This window comes from Otolemur garnettii, unplaced genomic scaffold (genome assembly GCF_000181295.1).
Source record: "Otolemur garnettii isolate 467f Iridium unplaced genomic scaffold, OtoGar3 scaffold00167, whole genome shotgun sequence".
NCBI lineage: Eukaryota > Metazoa > Chordata > Mammalia > Primates > Galagidae > Otolemur > Otolemur garnettii.
Window position 1 is genome coordinate 2,105,637 of NW_003852562.1, and position 20,234 is coordinate 2,125,870.

The 20,234-nt window shown below is 37.0% G+C and overlaps 1 pseudogene; it reads left to right on the forward strand.

The window, feature by feature from the left end:
• The first annotated feature begins 241 nt into the window (after window positions 1-241).
• LOC111728547 lies at window positions 242-6,735 on the forward strand (annotated as a pseudogene).
• The last annotated feature ends 13,499 nt before the right edge of the window (window positions 6,736-20,234 follow it).

Genomic DNA, 20,234 nt, shown 5'->3' on the forward strand with positions numbered 1-20,234 from the left:
TCAGAGGTAGCTTTGCAGTGACCTAGTGGCCCAGTTACCTTGTTTTTCTAAAGCCATTCCCTAGAGACAGAGGCTGTGTCATTACAGCGCTTAATGCAGTTAGCTGCATAGCTTGTGGTGAACTCTTGGAAGTTAGAATATGCCTACAAAAATGATCCCAGGGCTCTCAGCGTCAGCGGTGTGGAACAGACTGGTAATGCCTCCCTTAAGCTATTATAAAGGTACCAATAATGCATAAAGGATGATCTATCATGTTCTCGAACTAGATGTGTTTCCTGATTTCAGCATGTGTGGAATGTTGCGTGAAGAAAGAGAAAAGTATGAGAGAGAAAGTGAGCTAGGGATAGGACTGTCCTTTCTGCCATCTTTTTATTCCCTTCCAAGTCAATGGCTACTAGGATAGAAGTTCTAAGCCCAGCTTAGACTTTCCAAAATTTTTATTTAAAGAAGCGATTTGTAAAGGTAAGGAATAACAGGGAAAACTTTTCACTTAACATGTATGTGTCCTATCTAGTAAAGTCCTCTGAGAGGGGATTTTGTACTAAGAGCACTTAATATTTTCTAGAAAAATAGATTTCAACAGGTAAAGGATCTTATATGTGTAAGTGTTTGGCTTCTGATAGTCAAGCCATCCGGTGGAAGTATAGTAATCTAGAGTAGTGTGGGCGTGGATCCTCCTCCCAATGAATAACTGGTATCTCCATGATTTGCATAAAATAGTAGCATTCAATGTAACTGAAACATACCACTATATAGTATAAACTTCAGTTGTTTACGCAAAACATTACGTGTTTATGCAACTGTTTCCAAAGCTGTACTTTGTTGGTTGTGTATATAAATATACTGATATTTTGAGAAATTTTTCATGGCAAAGTTGCTTTCCTTTAAACATTTTTTAAATTTATCTGGTTTGGGGATTATATAGAACTCCTAAAAGACAAAAAAAAAATGTGATATCAAATATAAATGCCAACTACAATGCAATCACAAAATAAATTTTATTTATTATTTTTTATTAAAATTATCATTTATTTATTAAATTTTATTATGTTTTTATAATGACATGTGAACTCTCATTTTTCTAAAATTGGTAGTGGCATCTTTCCCTAAGTTTTCCTCTGTATAATCAAAGCTGAAAGTCTAGTAACTACATTTATAAATTGCCTTTGGAATAAAGCATGGGAAGATCAGGTACATAATCTTTTGTGGCACTGTTAGAATACAAAGGACTTATATTTTAAAGATAAGACACTCGCACCCAAATGTTTACAACAGCACAATTCACTATTGCAAAAATGTGCAATCAACTTAAGTCTTCATCAATTCATGAGTGGGTTAAGAAAATGTGGTGTATATACCACGGAGTACTATCCAGCCATAAAAAGGAATGAAATAATGTCTTTTGCAGCAACTTAGATGGAAATCAGAGACCATTATCCTAAGTGAAGTCAGGAATGGAAAAGCTAATAACACATGTACTCTCTAATAATCATGAGCTAATCAATAGGCACACACAGGCACAGGAGATATACAAGTCATAGGAAATCAAGAAGGTAGAAAGGGGCCAAGGGGAGGGCAAAACCTACCCACAGGTTTAATGTACACTTGAGCAATGGGCACACTGAAAGCCCCAACTTAAGCATTATAAAAGGTAACAAAAACATTTGAACCTTTATTTTATTTTATTTTATTTTATTTTATTTTATTTTATTAAATGATAGCTGTGAACTTAATGCAATCATGGGGTACTGTCTGGTGTTTTCATATACAATTTGAAATATTTTCATCAAACTGGTTAACATAGACTTTATGTCAATTTTCTTAGTTATTGTGTTAAGACGTTTATACTCTACTTTTAGAAAGATTCACTTGTACCCTTGTAAGACAAATCATAGAGGTGATCCTTCCGATCACCCTCCCTCCACCCATCCATCCCTCCCCCCTCCCTTCCCCCTCCCCTCAAACATTTGAACCTTTTTAATATTTTGGAGTTAAAATTAAAAAAAGAAAGAAAGAACACAGAGAGATTACTTGGGATTACGGGGCATCAAAAGAGAGATTATAGCAGCACTACCAGGCTCTGTTTTAAGAGCTTCACGTGTGTTAATTCACTTACTCCTCACAGGAATCTTCTCTTTACACACAAGAAAATTAAGGCACAAAGTGATTAATGTACTTAAGGTGCTATGTGGAAGACAATAGACTTTATGGTGTCAGAATAAAAAAAAAAAAAAGCCTTTAAAGTGCCATGATGTTTCTTCATTGAAAAAATCTAGAGAACTGTTTGGAAGAGCATGAACGCTAACCAAAATAAACATTAAGCTTATGTATGTAAAGTCCTCAGATTATGAATGTTGATTTTCCCAAAATTCATCTACAAGTTCATCTATCCATTCAGTGAAATCTCAATCAAAATCCCTTCAAATTTTTAAATGATCCTTTACAAGGTAATTATTGTATTGAATTGAATTCATCTGGAAGATAATTTTTATCTGGAAAATAAAATTTCAATAGTTTGCTATGAGAATTTTGAAAATGAGATTTGAATGGTGACTTTTACCAGATACCAAACAATGCCACAGTAATTAAAGCAATGTGGTAATAAAGCAAAAAGGACTCATGGAAGAAACAACCACAGAAGTCCAAAAATAGGCCCATGCATGTGACCAAAATGACATTTCAGGGGAGAAAGGATGGATTTTTGAAAAATGATGTTGGAACATCATATTATTCATTTTGAGAAAAATAAAGCTAGGAACTTATGCATACGAAATGTCCACATGAAATAAAATGCTAATATTTTTTATGAAAATCTTAGAAAATGGTGAAAAAATGCTTTTTTATTTTAAGGTGGAAGTGGAACTTTCTTAAAATGTATAAATTCAGAATTGTTAAAGAAAAAAATTAACAAATTTGAGTTGACTACAAAAAAAGAGAGAAAAATTTACATGTGATTAAAGATGCCATAAACAACATAAGTAATGAATAAGAAAACATCAGACCATCTTTAAGATGAGTTTAGAATCTCTTGTGGCCCCCACAAAGTTTCATACTAAAGTCACACTGTCCAAGTCCAAGAGTTCACTCATTCCCCACTATTTACAAGTCTCCAATACCCACTCCTTCCTCCTCATTCTCCGCTGATGAGCTTTTTATTTCACTGAGAAAATAGAATCAATACATCAGAACAAACTTCCTTATTATCCCAGCAACACATTGACCAGTTCTGCTCAACACCTGTGTATTTTGCTTTGCCGCTTATTATGAATAGATGAAAGCTCTGTGCTCTTAGCTAAGCTCAGGGTCTCTACCTGTGCACTGGATCACTTAGCCTCATGTCTACCCAAAGACTTGTCCCATCTCTCTTCTGTGTCATCAATTCAAGCTCTCTATTGACTCACTGCCATTACTGCACAAACATCTCAGAAGAACATCTCCCATATTACCAAAATCAACTAAGCTTCCCTTGATCCTGTATCCTCATCAGGCAACTACCCTATTTCTCCACTCTTTACAACAAAGTTACTTCTGAGTGGATTGGGTGTTTCCCTCTCTTCTGCCGTTCTTTCTAGAGACCAATCCACCTAGCATTTTGTCTCCTTCCACTAAAACCTCCTTTCTCCCGGTAACCAATGACCTTCACATTTCCAAACAGAATAATGTCTTAGAATCCTCGACTCCTCAATCTACTTCCCTGTCACTTAATATCTGAGCTTAGAATATGACAAATAACCTACCATGTGTGGTAGTGGCCTTCCATGTGATCTTTCTGCTCCCATTCTTTCCAATATGCCTTTACATACACACACATGCACACTCACGCACACATACACACAGTCTATTTTGTATAGTAGCCAGCATGATGTATTCCAAATGGAAATCAGATATCATAACTCCCCTGGGAAAAGTTCTTGCTTCCATTCTCCAACTGAATAAAATCTGTAGTCCATATAAAGATAAGGTCTTAAGTTTTCTGGACCCCTCCTGTCTCTCTAAGCTGGTGTCTTACCAGCCCTGTCCTTATTTGCAGTCTTCCAGTCAAACTGGCCTCCTTGCAGTGTCTGGAATGTTATGATTGTGCGTTCACTTCAGGGCCTTTGCAACGCTATTTCCTCAGACTGTAATGATTTCCCTCCAGATACCAGGTCATGTCCATCATGAGATGACTCCCCTGACCACCCTATCTAAAATAACACACTCCCTCACTGTATATGCCTTTCCCCCACTCTATCATTCTTTGTAACATTTATATCATATCACATCTACATACTGTTGTGTATTGTATGTCTTCTACACTAAACTGTTAACACAAAGAGAGTGGGGCTGTGTTTACACTTGCTATGCCACTAAGTGCTCAATAAATATCTCTTGAATAAATAAATTAATGAATAAAAGACCAACCACGGAATAGAAAAAAGTACTTGCAGCATATTTAACAGAAAACGAATTAATATTCAGAATGCAGAGAGCTGCCACAAATCAATAAACACAAAGAGGCAATCTAGTAGGGAAAAAATGGTTTCAGAAAAGCTTATAACAGTGAAGGCACTGAAGAAGAAATCCAAGTAGTAATAAACATGAAAATATGCTCTAATCTTTACAGCTAATTCGAGCAATACCAATTAAAACAATAGGCTACTACTTTTTTATTCAGAGTGGACAAATTTAAGTGATTAATAACAGTCATCAGTGGCTAGTATTTGCAGAAATGAATACTATCGTAAAATAGTGGTAGCAATGTAAATAGGCAAGGATTTTAATTTTTTGGAGAGCAGTTTTGTATTGGGTATCACAATTTTAATATCTTTTGGCCCAGCAATTTGACTTCCATGAATCTAAATTTTACAGAGAATCCTCACACACGTGCAAGGATATTTGTTGCAGCATTGTTTTATTTACCAAAAAACTAGAAATAATTTAAACAACCCTTAATAGATACAGTAGTTAACTTTGAAGGAAAAGGGGAGGAACTAGGGAATAAAGGTGGGATCCTAAAATTTTATTTTATATGTCAGGTCCTGCCCCCAAAGCAACGTCCACTGAGACCTGTGGAAACTGGTGGTGATCAACTGAAGAAATCTAGTTAGAAGCCACAGTAAAGAAAGACACCAGACAAAGAGCAGAATTAAAAGCTGGAGCTCAGGGGTCCATTGCCTATCCTGGGACTCCAGCAATGGCCCAGAGTGTTTGCTCCGCTCTAATTTTATTGAAGTCTATTTGCCCAGAGGGTAAGATGAGGGAGGGAACAAAGATGTCAGCAGTTTCTCAGATTGATCATATCAGCTTCTATTGTTATTATAATTAACCTTAAGGGTGGCCTACAGTAATCTGAAATCTGAGCCTTGGATTGGGAGAGCCTCTGGCTTGAGGTCACACACACAGATTTCTAGGGAGGTGGTAAGCTCTACTACCCGTAGTTCTCTGTGGAGTAAAATTGGGAAATAATGGGAAATCACATGGAAGGCCACTACCAGTGTTAATCTCCTCTGATGGATCAGTGGGAGGGAGGCATTTCATCCCCACCACAGGGATATAAACTCTTCTGCCCATATCTCAGAGCTCAGCTACTCCCTTGGTCTCTGGCCCAAGCAAACACAAATCTCCACAGTGAGTATCTGCCCTGACTGTTTAATAGGCAGGAAATGCCCCAGAAGATGTATCTTTTCTTAGGACTTGTCATAGCCTCTTTTTTGACCATTATTCTCCTCATAGTGCTCACAGACCCAGCAGGGTGTTTGTAAGCTATATCAGGCTAGAATTTCAGAAAAGGCAGGAAGCTTGCTAGCCATGGCTAGCTTAAATGTAAACTAGCTATCTTTTCTTTGTCCCGACTCACTCCACTTACTTTGTAGTTTTCCTCTTTTTCTGGGGGTGCTTTCCTTTGCCAAGAATGGGGTCGTTGGTCCCCATTTATATAATGGGGACATTGGTCCCCAGCATTTACATAATTATCATTGTGTGTTCTGAGCAATGGAATAGTTATAATAATTGTTTTTCAGTAACTCATAATGGAAAATGTTTCATAGGTGAGAATTTTGTATACATCTAGGTGGCCCATTAAATCACTTTTGAGAAGAGGGAAATTGTCTAGTTATCTATTGTTATATGACAAATTCCAAACCTTAGTGAGTTGAAACTACGTGTTATATTCATTATCTTGTGGGTCAGTGTGATTCTTCTGGCCCACAGAGAACAGACCAAGGTCAGTCAGTGGTATTCAGTGATAGGTGGGCTTATCTGGAGAAAGTGCAGGGTGGCCTCACTCACAAGGGCCAACACGTAAAGTAGTGGCTGGTAGACTGTGTTCCTCTGAGACTGGCCTCTTCAGCATGGTGGCCGTGATGTGGTTGGACTTCTGATGTGGTGGCAGAACAGGGAGCTGAGAGTGAGGAGGTAGAAGCTGCCAGTAGTTTAGGCTCAGAACTTGGCCATGTAGCTGCTGTTGCAAGGGCCAGGCGGCAGCCTGACTGGAGGCCAGTAGCCTGTAGCATTCACCAGTAGTTACCCTCAATCTCAAACCTTTCCTCAATGGATTAACAGGAAAGCCAGTTCTGGTGAAACTTAAGTGGGGAAAGGAGTACAAGGGCTATTTGTTATCTGTAGATGGCTATGTGAACAAGCAGCCTGCAAACAGAAGAATACTTAGATCTGGGTGAAGTTTCAATAAGGTGTAATAATGTCCTTTATACCAGAGGTGTTGAAGAAGAGGTAGGAGGTGAGGAAATGAGAGAATAGTATCTTTTTCTGTTTTAGTTTATACATGTATATTTCCAGACAATAAAGATTTGTGTGTTTTTCAAAAAGAAGAATGTTAACATTTGCCATATTTTATTAGTTCAGACAGTTATCTAATGCACACATATCCAAGAAGAGGAGTTGTAGATCCTACCTCTCAATGAGAAGAGTGTACAAAATTTCGTGCCCTCTTCAAGTGAGCTGCACTAACCAGCCCATGATTCCCCACCATGCAAAGCATCCGTGTGTAGATTACTAGGACTGACCTCAGACATGCCCATTCTCATGTTGAGGGAAGCAGTGTGTTCAGTTTTGTGTTAACAAGAAAACTGGAGCCTTGCCGGAGCCTGAGGCTGAAAATCCCCCTGGAGTTCACATTTGAGAGGTAAAGTGTACAAGGAGTAATAAAAACCACGGGAGAGAATGACGTCACCCAAACCATGGAAATGTCAGAGATGGTTTGAGGTGCATGCTAAATTAGCTGAGTGGTGATTATTTTCTTCAAGGAGAGAGAAGTTAGAGTGTTTGAGCTCTAGAGAGGATACCTTCTATGAGAGAGGATTTGAAGGAATGCTAGAAGTGCTCTCCAGCAGTTTCTTATACTGGTATTTATTTTCAACATATTGTGAAATTCTCAAAGACACACAGGAAGTTGACAATCCCTGTTGGGGATGGCTGGAATGATCCACCATATTATTCAGTCAGCATAAGGAAGAAGTTACAGAGAAGAGGGAGTTGATGGACTAAAACAGAAGAGACCTATGGTGACAGGCTGAATTTATGTCTCTTTCAAATCTTCTGTTTCTAAGAAATTTTTGTAAGTGAAATTCATACTCGTTATAAGATTCAAATCATAGAGAAGTATTTAAATTTAATAGTGAAAAGTAATCTCATCCCAAGTTCTATTTTCTGTATTTTCTTCTTTTTTTCCTCAATGCTTTTATTTTTTAAATTTATTCTATTTCTAAAAATATTTATTCTGGGGCAGTGCCTGTGGCTCAAAGGAGTAGGGCGCCAGCCTTGTATGCCTAAGGTGGTGGGTTCAAGCCCAGCCTCAGCCAAAAACTGCCAAAAAAAAAAAAAATATATATATATATATATATATTTATTCTGAATTATTTTAGGTATATAGAAAAGTTACAGAGTAATATATGAAATACTTATATTGTAGTTAAATCTAAATTAACAGATGCTAATAATATTTCTCTGGATGTGGTTTGTGTCTTTCTAAAAAGAAACAAAATATTACAGATGCTATTGAAGTTTTCATTATGACTCTGGCATGTTCCACCCATTACCTCTATTCTGAGTTTATGTGTGTTCTCAATGATCATTTTGACATGTTTCTTCCATACACATGCCAATTGGCCATAAGTGATATTGTTTTGTGTGTTACAGAGTTTACACATATGATAGCCTGTACATATTGTTCAGTAACTTTCTTTTTTCACTCTACATTGTATTTTTGTTATATACCTGTGTCCACAAAATAGATCAAGTGTATTCATTTTGGTACATTTTAATTAACTTATAGTGTCCCATGATATGATTATGTTCAAATGTATTTAACTGTTCAACTGAAGTTAGACAATTTAATTGTTTCTAATTTGGGGATTTTAAAAGATTGCTATAATATACATATTTATACATACATCAGTGTATACCTAAGTAGGAATTCTGTATAGTATATAACTAGAAATAATCTGGTTTCAAGAACAAGAAGCCAAAACCTTCAATTCAATCTGGCTTAAAAATGAAAACATTTATCATTTTACTTAAAAGTGGGATTGGAGGTGGGTTGGCTTTTTAGGGTTGGTTTATGTAAAGCTGAATAAAGTTATCAAGTATCCATTCCCTCCCATCTCCCATCTGGTCATCTGGGTACAGCTTTCTTCACACGCTGGTAGTGGAATGATTGAAGAATTTGCAACGTGACACACAAATAGGGCAGTGTCCTAAAGAAGAGGGAAGGATGTTTTTCCTAAGGTGATCTCTCAGGAATTGTGACCTTTCTCCAGAACATGCCCATCAGACCTCCCCTTGTAGTTTACTGGCCGAAGTTGGGCCATCACCAATGGCAATGTGATGACTTTTAGACAAAACCAAGACCATTTCTGGAACTATAGGTTGCCTCTTCCACTGAACATGACTGTACTGACTTTTTATTTGGCGTCTATAAAAAAAAGGGAAGGGTTTGGAAAGGATGCTGGTAGGCACTCAGCAGAGTCCACTTGACAAATAATGTCTATATTTAACTTTGCTAGGCATTGCCAAATTATTCTTCAAAGTATAGTAAATTTTTTTCATTTCACAATATTTAGAGGTACACATGTTTTGTTTGTATCCTTTGTTTTTATATAGATTGAGTTAAAACTATAAGTGTGTCCTTCACCAAGATAGTGTGCACTGTACCTGGGAGGCGTGAGTTTACCTATCCATTCCCTTCCCTCTCCCAAGCTTGATTTTCACTGAGATTTACTTCATATGGACACTTAAGTGTTGACTGATTTGTTCTAATTTCGTACTGAGTACATGTGTTTCTTTCTCCATTCTTGTAATGTTTCACTTGGAAGAATGGTTTCCAGTTCCATCCAGGTTGTCACAAGAGATACCAGATTACAATTTTTTTGTTCACTCCATTGTAAACATATACCACATTTTATCAATCCATTCCTGTACTGGTGGACACTTGGGCTGTTTCTATATCTCTGCAGTTGTGAAATGTGCTGCTATAAACATTACAGTGCCAGTGTCCTTTTTATAAAACCACCTCCTTTGGGTACATATACCAATCAGTGGGATTTCTGGATCAAATGGTAGGTCTACTTTAGGTTTTTTGAGTCTTGATATAATTTTCATAGAGGTTGTATTAGTTTGCATTTCCACTAACAGTGTATAAGAGTTCCTTTCTCTCTGTGTGCACATGAGCATCTATTGTTCTGGGACTTTTTAACATGAGCCATTCTCGAGAGAGGTGGAGCAGGATGGTGGACTTGAGACAGCTTCTTTGCAGCTGGACATGTTGAGACTGGGAAGAAAAGACTTCAGGCACCCTGACTTGTGGACTCTTCCCAGAAACATCCCTTCATGGGCACAGGCAGGAGACTTCAGGACCCTAAGAGGAAGACCGAAGCAGTGAAGGAGTGGGAAGTACTTGCGTGCAGGCAGAGGCTGCCTGCATAGTGGCTGCACAGGCAACTGTTTTGTTTGTTTGTTTGTTTGTTTGTTTGTTTTGGGGTTGTTTTGGACCTGGGGACTTGGTGAGTTACCTTGAGAGAAGTTGGACAAGTGAGCAAGTGATTTTGAATAGCACCCAAGGGCTGGGACTGAGCCACTGGGCAGAGTGGAGCTTTCATTGTTTGGCTTCAGGCCATTGTGGGAAAGCTGCCTCAAAGGCTCTTCCCTCACAGTCCTGGTGTGAGGCTGATTCTGGTGCACCTGACAAGCAGGGCAGCCACTCCTGGGGAGATCTGAGCAACACATGCTTTCCTGGGAAAGCCACTGTGTGGTCAAGGGACACAGTTTGCAAAAGTCAAGGTGTGTCTATTGAGTGGATTGAGGATAGCTTCAGGCTCCCAACCCTGTGGGGATTGAGGGCAAAGAAGTCAAGAAGACAGGACCAGGTCTCCTTGGCAAGACAGAGGTTCCAGAGTCCATCTTATACAGCTGTATCAGGGCTGTGACTAGCACCTCATATCCCAGAAGATCACTTGTTGCCCAGACAACATATGGTAAGATATATTTCTATCTCATCTATATCTATTTTGTCCTTAAAAATTTTTTCCCCAACTCTTTTCCCTCAAGATTTTTCTTTTCTTCTTACCACGATAATTTTTCATTATTTCCCTCTTTAATATTAAGGGCTCCATTTTTTCTGGTTTTTCTGCCTCTGATATTTTTATTCCCCCAGTTGTATCTCTTAGAGGTTTTTTGTTTGTTTGGTTTGGTTTGATTTATAGTATTTTTGTTTTTCTTCTCTATTTTTTGGAGGTGAGGTCTTGTGTTTGCTTAGGCAGGCAAAGAGGTCCTGACCTCGAGGGACTCACTCAACCCAGCCCTCTAGAGGTTGGGATTGTGGGTGTGGGTCAAAGTACCCTACTGTCTACCATTATTACTCCTGTCTCTCTCTTTCTGTTCCTCTTCTATTTGTCAGTCTTCCCTTTTACTCCCCCCTTTCTGTTTATTTTCTTTTTCCTTATATTTTATCCCTTCTTGCTCTTGACTCTTTCTTTTGGACCTATACCAAAAGGACACTTCAACACTTAGGTTGGAGGCATAGTAACTTTAAAAGCAGGAGGAAGTGAAAGGAAGAAGTAGGCCAAGGAAACAGACAAAAAATAATCACTCACGAAGAAGAAACAGCAGAAAAATCCTTGCAATATGAAAAACCAGAACAGTGCAACACCCCCTCCCCCCAAGGGATCGTAACGTAGCTACTGTAGAGGATTCCACTTATAAAGAAATGTTAGAAATGATAGAAAGGGAATTTAAAATATGAATGGCAAAAACAATGAGGGAAATTGCTGAGAAAGTGGAAAATAACCAAAAGGAATTAATATGAGCCATTCTCATTGGAGTTAGGTGATATCTCACTGTGGTTTTGATTTCCACTTTCCTAATGATTAGAAATGTTGAACATTTTTTAAGGAGTTTTTTGGCCATTAGTATATCTTCATTGGAAAAGTTCAAGTCTTTTGCCCGCTTTTTAATGGGGTCATTTAGTTGTTTCTTGCTGGTTTGCTTGAGTTCTTTGTATTAATATATTGTGGTTGTAATTCCTTTATCAGGTGTATAGCATGTGAATATTTTCTTCCATTCTGTGTGTTGTCTTTCGATTTGCTATTTTGATGGTGCCCTTGGCTATGCTGAAGCTTTTTAATTTGATCAGGTCTCATTTACTTATTTTTTTGTTTGATTTTGTACTGGGGGTTCTTTATTATTTTTTCTTCTGGTGAGACATTTATAATATACTCTTAGTTGTTTTGAAACGTACCCTTGCATTGTGTTCATTAGGAGAGATCCCACCAAATAACCTCCCTCCACTTGCCCTCCTCTCTCGTCCTTCTTGCTGGACTATATTTGTGTTTTATCATTTGTATGAATATATAAATGATTATATATTGGTTTTATAATAGTATTGACTACATTGGATACCTTCCCCCCCATTCTTGAGCTATTTTACTAAGAAGAGTATGTCTAGCTCTATCCAGGTAAACATAAAAGATATAAAATCTCCATCTTTTTATGGCTGCATAGTATTCGATGGTATACATATATCACAATTTGTTAATCCCTTTATGGGTTGATGGGCATTTGGGTTGCTTCCACAACCTGGCAATTATGAATTGGGCTGCAATAAATATTCTTGTGTAAGTGTCTTTATTGTAAAATACTTTTTATTCATCTAGGTAGGTACCTAGTAATGGAATTGCAGGTCAACTTTAAGTTCCTTGAGAATTCTCCATACTTCTTTCCAAAAAGGCTATGTTAGTCTACAATCCCACCAATAGTGTAGAAGTGTTCTCTTCCCTCCACATCCATGCCAGTATCTGCAGTTTTGGGATTTTGTGATGTGGGCTAATCTTATTGGGGTTAAGTGATATCTCAAAGTGGTTTTGATTTGCATTTCCATTTTCCCTGTACTCTCTTCTAGTATTTTTATAGTTTCATGTTTTAAGTTTAAATATTTTATCTGATGATTAAAGATGATGAGAATTTTTTCATGTTTGTTGGCCATTCACCTGCCATCTTCAGAGAATTTTCTGTCCAAGTCTCTTGTCTACAAAGAAATGGGTTTGTTGTTTTTTTATTAATTAATTTGAGTTTTCTGTAGATTCTAGTTATAAGACCTTTCTCTGAATCATAATGTCCCTTTTTGAATGCTGTATGTTTTCTTTACTTACAGCAAAGCTTTACTTATTGCCCTTAGCTGTGTGGAAGCTTTTTAGTTTAATCAGATCCCAGTAATATATTTTTGGAATTGCTTCAATTGCCAGGGGGCAGTCCTCCTCATAAAATATTTTCCCAGGCCAATATATTCAAGCATTTCCCCTGTACTCTCTCACAGTATTTTTATAGTTTCATGTTTTAAGTTTAAATATTTTATCCAGTGAGAATCAATTTTTGTTAGTGGTGAGAGATGCAGGTCCAGTTTCAGTGTTCTACAAGTCACTAACCAGTTTTCCCAGCACCATTTGTTAAATTGGGAATCTTTTCCTCAATGTATGTTTTTGCTAGGCTTACAAAGGTGAAATGACAATATGTGGCTGGATTTAGCTCTAGATTCTCTATTCTGCTCCATATATCTACATCTCTATTTTTGTTCCAGTACCATGCTGTTTTGATCAATATATATTTGTAGTATAACCTGAAGTCTGGTAATGTGATGCCTCCTGATTTGTTTTTATTTCTAAGTAATGTATTGGCTATGTAAGGTTTTTTCTGATTCCATATGAAAAAAAGTAATATTTTTTCATGTTCTTTAAAGTATGACATTGGTCTTTTGATAGGAATTGCATTAAATCTGTATATTGCTTTGGGTAGTATGGACATGTTAACAATGTTAATTCTTCCCAGCCATGAGCATAGTATGTTTTTCCATTTGTTAGCATCTTCAATGTTCTCAGGGTTTCATAATTCTCATTATAGAGATCTTTCATGTCCTTTGTTAGATAAATTCCCAGGTATTTCATCTTCTTTGGCACTATTGTAGAAGGAATAGAGTCCTTTATTATTAATTTACTTATTTTTTTGTTATTGCTTTTGTTGGTATTCTTCATGAATTCTTTGCCTAGGCTGATATCTGTGAGTTTTTACAACATTTTCTTCTAGAATTCTTATAGTTTTCTATCTTATGTTTAAATCTTTTATTGATTATGAGGTAATTTTTGTGAGTGATGAGAGGCATGGATCTTGATTCAGACTTGTACAGATGGCTATCCAGTTTTCCCATTTGTTGAACACAGATTTTTCCCCTCGTGTATGTTTTTGTCTGTTTTGTAAAAAAACAGGTGGGAATGTGAGAATGCTTTCATGTCTAGATTCTCTGTTCTGATCCATAGGTTTATGTCTCTGTTTTTGTGCCTGTACCATGCTGCTTGGGTTACTATAGCCTTGTAGGATAGTTTGAAGTCTGGTAGAGTTATGCCTTCCAATTTGTAATTCTTATTTAAGGTTGCATTGGTTATTTGATGTCTTTTCTGGTTCCATACTAAATGTAGAACTATATTTTTTTGCATCTGCAAAAACTGGCATTGGCATTTATTAAAATGCTTTGAATCTGTAAATTGCTTTGTGTAGTTTAGCTATTTTAACAATCTTGATTCTGCTAATCCATGAGCATGATATATTTTTCCATCTGTTTACATCTTCTGAAATTTCTTTCCACAGTGTTTCATAATTCTTTCCATACAGATCTTTAACCTCCTTTGTTAAGTATATTCCCAGGCATTTTATTTTCTTTGTTGCTACTGCAAAAGGTATTGCATCTTTGATTTGATTCTCAGCTTGACTGTTGGTCATATATATGAAAGCTATTGGTTATAAAAAATAAAAATTATACCTTTTTATCTTCTCAGACTACAATGGAATAAAATTAGAAGTCAATTCCCACAAACAACACTCATCCCCACATGATGTCAGGGAAATTAAACAACCTAATGCTGAATGATAGTTAGGTCAAGGAAGAGATAAAAATCAAAATCAAGAGATTTTTCAAACAAAATGACAATGTGGACACAAGTTATCTAAATCTGTGGGATATAGCAAAGGTTGCCCTGAGAGGAAAACTCATTGCCTTAAATGTCCACATCCAAAAGACAGAAAGATCACATATCAACATCTCAAGGAATTAGAAAAGGCAGAGAAAACCAATTCCAAGCCCAGTAGAAGAAAAGAAATATCCAAGATCAGAGCAGAACTAAATGAATCTGAGAACAAAAGAGCCATCCAGAAGATTAATGAAGCAAAAAGTTGAAAAGATAAACAAAATTGACAAATCTCTTGCTAGTTTAATTAGAAACAGAAAAGAAAGGACTTGAATAAGCTCAATTAAAAATGAAAAAGGAGAGGTCATAACTATTATCACAGAAATACAAAATATCATTTCAGAATATTATAAACTCTCTAGGCCTAGAAACTTGAAAATGTGGAGGAAATGGATAAATTTTAGAAACACACAACCTCTTGAGGCTCAGTCAGGAAGAAATGGAACTCCAAAACAGACCAATATAAAACACTCAAATTGAAGCAGCAATAAAAAAAAAAAAATCTTCCAACTAAAAAAAGTCCTTGACCAGATGGTTTTTCACCTGCATTTTACCAAACCTACAGAGATGAACTTGATCAACTTGTAGCTACACTGCAGAAATTATTTCATAACGTTGAGAAAGAAGAAATCCTTCCAACTCATTCTATGAGGCCAATATTATTCTATTCTCATTCTATTTGAACCCTGATATCAAAGCCAGGAAGGGACACAACTAAACGAGAAAACTACAGACCAATATTCCTTATGAATATAGATGAAAATATTCTCAACAAAATTTTAGTAAACCAAATTTAGTAGCACATAAGGAAAAATAATTGACCACTACCCAGTGGGCTTCATCCCAGAGATGCAAAGATGGTTCAACATATGCAAATCTATAAATATAATTTACCACATAAATAGGTGTAAAAACAAAGACCATATAATCCTTTCAATTGACAGAGAGAACCATTTGACAATTTTCATCACTGTAATATGATGAGAACACCCAACAAAATTTGGTATAGATGGCGTATTTATCAAAATTATAAAGGCTATCTAGAACAAAACTACAGCCAACATCATATCAAATGGGGAAATATCTAACTATGAGACTGCTGGAATGGATAAATAAATTCAGCAAAGTCTCACACTGCAAAATCAATGTGTACCCTAATTTAAACTCCTACCAGTAACATATAAGAGTTCTTAAGCAAATATCCTCACCAGCATTTGGTAAATTTAGACAGAATATTTCCAATATCTGGAGTATGAAGTGTTGTGATATTGCTTTATTTTTCCTGATTACTTTTGTTATGTTTCTGATATTCCATTTTTTTCTATGAGCTGTTTGTTCTTTACACTTGAGCACTTTTTTAATTGTCTTTTTCTTAGTCATGTAGAAGAATCTTTCATATGTATGTACAGAATTCCTTTATCAAAATACATTATAAATATCTTGTCCCAGTGTATTCTTTGTCTTTTGACCTTGTTTATGTGAAAAGCGTGTTCCCCAATTGTTGTAGATCAAGGTTAAGAAGTGAGAAAGATGAAGGAATCATAGGTATGGTAAGTTCCAGAAATATCAAAGTTTAAGAATCTTGAAGTAGAGTCATTCTGTATGCAATAGAAGACCAAGGGTCAGGAAGTAAGTTGATGAAATGGAAAGGCAAAGAATGTGGGGTGGTCAGTGAGCTGTGAGATTGAGGTACCTAATTTATTGAGCACCTGTTATAATGCATGTTGGTTTAGGTTCTTTATGTGTATTGTTGAACTTAATCTTTGCGATGATCCTGTGAGGTAAGTGCTATTATTACACTCCAGGTTTATAAATAAGGAAACTGAGGCATAGAGTAACAAGGGAGACTAGGTATTTTTCCCCAAGTCACCACTAGGTTAGGGGCTGATGATAATTTGGACCCATGAAGGTGATTCCAAAGCCTACGTTCTTAACTTCTAGCTATACAATCTCTCATGGCTCATGTTTACTGCTGTGATGGCAACATTTGGCATAGAGAAGAACACAAAAAGTTGTCAAAGGCCTCTCCTGTATACATGTGTAAGTAGTTGGCCGTGTAAATTTACTTAGTTTTTCTTATTTTTATTTTTTTTGAGACAGAGTCTCACTTTGTCACCCTTGGTAGAGTGCTGTGGCGTCACAGCTCACAGCAACCTCCAACTCCTGGGCTTAGGCAATTCTCTCACCTCAGCCTCCAAGTAGCTGGGACTACAGGTGCCCGCCACAACACCCGGCTATTTTTTTGTTGCAGTTGTCATAGCTATTTTAACTGGTCAGGGCTGGGTTTGAACCTGCCACCCTCAGCATATGGGGTCAGCACCCTACCCACTGAGCCACTGGCAGCACCCAAATTTAGTTATTTTTTAAAAATTCATATTCATAATTTAGTTATTTTTTTAAAAATTCATATGAAAAAATTCATATTTAAAAAAATTCGTATTTAAATGTGTTAGAAGGAGAGACATGAATTTCAAAAGTTTTTGTTTGTTTCAAAATCAGCTAGTTTCTTTTCATCCTCCTTCCTTCCCAAGTTCACACTATTTAAGTATGCTGCATAATTTTCAATATTAAACTCTATTATGTTACTCATTTTCCCTAGTATCACAAGCATCATCCATTAGCAACGTCAGATGTGAACACAGACAATTTATTTAAGTGATCATGAGGTAGATAATTCTTTGTTTAACTGTGACATCCTGTCCTTTTATTCTTAGGTGTTTTACTATCTTCTCTTAAATTTAGAAAAGTGAAAGAAACATGAAAAGCCTTAGAGTTTTCAATGTATCCTATAAATAGTTCTCCCTCTTCATACAAGAAAGCTTTTATTTTCTTACTTTAACCACTACCTTCTACAACAAAAAAAAATCCTGATATCTTTTAGATCTACAAATCAAAAATTACCATAAAGATAATGAGATTTGAAACTAAAGACGAGGTGATGGCAGCCTCCTTCACCCTGAGGAGCTAGAGCAAGCAGACGCAGTGGGAGTCAGAATGCCGAGAACATCAGACAGACTTCATCTTTTAACTTTCAGCCTAGCTATCTACAATCCCAATTGTCACAGTCACCCACTGGTCTTCACATGCATTTACAGTCTAAGTAAAAAATTGCCACATATGGGTAAGAGAAGAAAAGCAGCTTTATCATTTGTATCAGGAAGGTGTATATTCCTCTCACCAATTAAGAGGGATCATGAATTACTTTCAAATGTTACTTCTCCAATATATTTGAAAGGACTCATGGGGTAGCAAGTCCACTGATGCCGGCTAATGGCCCTGCCAATCTCCGCTGTGCCATCTGGTTCCAGGGCCAGAGGACTGATTTTAAAGTCTAACAAGGTGGGAGTAAGTAATCAGGAAGATATGGATTAGGTATCTTCCCTGGGGATAACTAAACAAAAATAGGGGCTAATGAGGCTGAACTAGTTGTATTGTGGAGAACAGTTGTCATACCTTCTCTCACTCATTGTCAGAATATTACCACCATGTAAAGAATGCATGACTTCCTTCTGACATAGGCTTGCATTGTTGTTTCAGTGTCTTTTTTTTTTTTAATTCTCCAAATAGATTTTAAATTTTGTAATGGGCAAGGACTTTAGCTTTTATTATATTTCTTTTCTATACACAGCACTGCTCCCCCCACCAGTAAGGATAAATTGCCCTGACCTTCATTCTATAAGCCACACTTCTCTCTTTACTCCCTGAGTGCAGAGAGACTCCAGCGAGGACAGACTCCCTGGGGAACAGTTTAGGGAACAGGTTTTTGCAATTTGCCTCTTGGTAGTTTAGTACAGTACTGTCCTATTTCTAACTTCAGAACTTAAAACTAAAATGTAATTCTCAGGAAAACTTATACATACAAGCACACACTTACCTACAGACACATATAGAGAAGATAATAACATTTGAAATAATTCAATTTACTTTAAAGTTTGTTAACCTGTTAGTGTGTGATAGACATGGTGCTAGCTGTTAGGAAATGTTGATATTGTAGAATTGAATGAGACTTGGTCTACAGTCTGGTTTGGTCTTATTCACTGCAACCATCCGATCTTTGGCAAAGAAGACAGACAGAGCATAAGTAACTCTAAGATAAGACAGGCTGTAATAAACATAGCCTGGAAGAATAAATAAAACATTATATGAGTGTCAATTTTAAACATAATCACAGAGGTATTAAATCACTACATCTACATACTAAGCTCTGTAAATAGAAGTCAACAAGACCATCCCTCTTTCCAGACCTCGGTGTCAACATAGATCTGTGTATTGCTTGCTTTGCTTTCAAAAGTATCTTTTCATAATGTGATTTTCTAACTTGATTTCCAAATTCTGCTGGTCTTCCTCACTAAATTGGCATCTCTTTCTTAGAATGCCTTTCTTCTCTACTGCTTATTCATTCTCCATCCTCCCTCAATTCTCTCTGCTTCCACAGACTTTTGTCCACTTCTCTTGTTCTTCTCTTATCCTATTCCCTCCTTGCCCACTTGACCCTGTATCTGTAATTTTTTAGACACAATGCTTTGTTTTCCTTATTGTTATCCAAATGGTGGCGCATGTAATTTTCTTTCTTGCTTTCTTTCCTTTTCTTTCTTTCTTTCTTTTTTTTGGACAGTCTCACTATGTCACCATCAGTAGAGTACCATGGCATCTCAGCTCACAGCAAACTGAAACTCTTTGGGCTTAAGCAATTCTCTTGCCTCAGCCTCCCAAGCAGCTGGTACTACAGGTGCCTGCCACAATGCCTGGCTATTTTGTTGTAACTGTTTTGCTTCTCTTTAGCAGGCCCAGCCTGGGTTCAAACCTGCCAGCCCCTGTGTATATGGCTGGTGCCCTAACCACTGAGCTTATAGGTGCCAAGCCATGGGTAATTTTCTTTTGAAGGGAAAATATTCTCAGGGGGACTATAATCTCCCTTAAAATAATCCCTTCCACTTTGGACAGTGCTGCTTCTTAGAAGCAGCAGCAAATGGACATCTTCCTTTAGAACTTTCTATGGCTCTATTAACAAAACCACTGGTCTTTCTATATAATGAACAGTTTCTGAAGGTAAGAGAAGATTCATGAGCTGAGGACTTTTGACCTGCTTGAGTTGTACATGTGGCAGAAGATCAATATGTACTCACTGCTTGGTAACTGACCCCCTAAGCACACACTGTTTCAGATTACATTCTCTCGGAATTCCCTCATGCCTATTCATGTGCAGCGTGTCGTTCGACATCAGTTGCAAAAGCCCATGAGACAGGCAAGTCCTGGAACATTCACTTTCACAAAGAAACCTTCAAGTGGGTATCCCTGAGTAACTGGTACAGGAGCCCTGGTCTCTGGCCTGAAATCCACTTTTCTTTACCTTAAATCTAGCACCTATGGTGAGGAATGGTAGCTCACACCTATAATCCTATTACTCTGGGAAGTTGAAGTAGGTGCATTGCTTGAGTTCAGTAGTTCAAGACCATCTCTACTAAAAATTGCCAGGTGTTGGGGTGGGCTCCTGTAATCCCAGCTAATTGGGAGGCTGAGGTAAGAGGAAATTTTTAGCTCAAGGGTTCAAGTTTGCTGTGAGCTATGATGCCATGGCACTAGCAGTGGGAATTGCAATAAAGTGAGATTGTTTCCAAATAAATAAATATAAATATAAATATAAATATAAATAAATAAATCTAGCACCTAACCACCAGGTTCTAACTTTTAGAACTTTGAGGAGGGCATGTTGTGGTCATTTTAAATGCATTT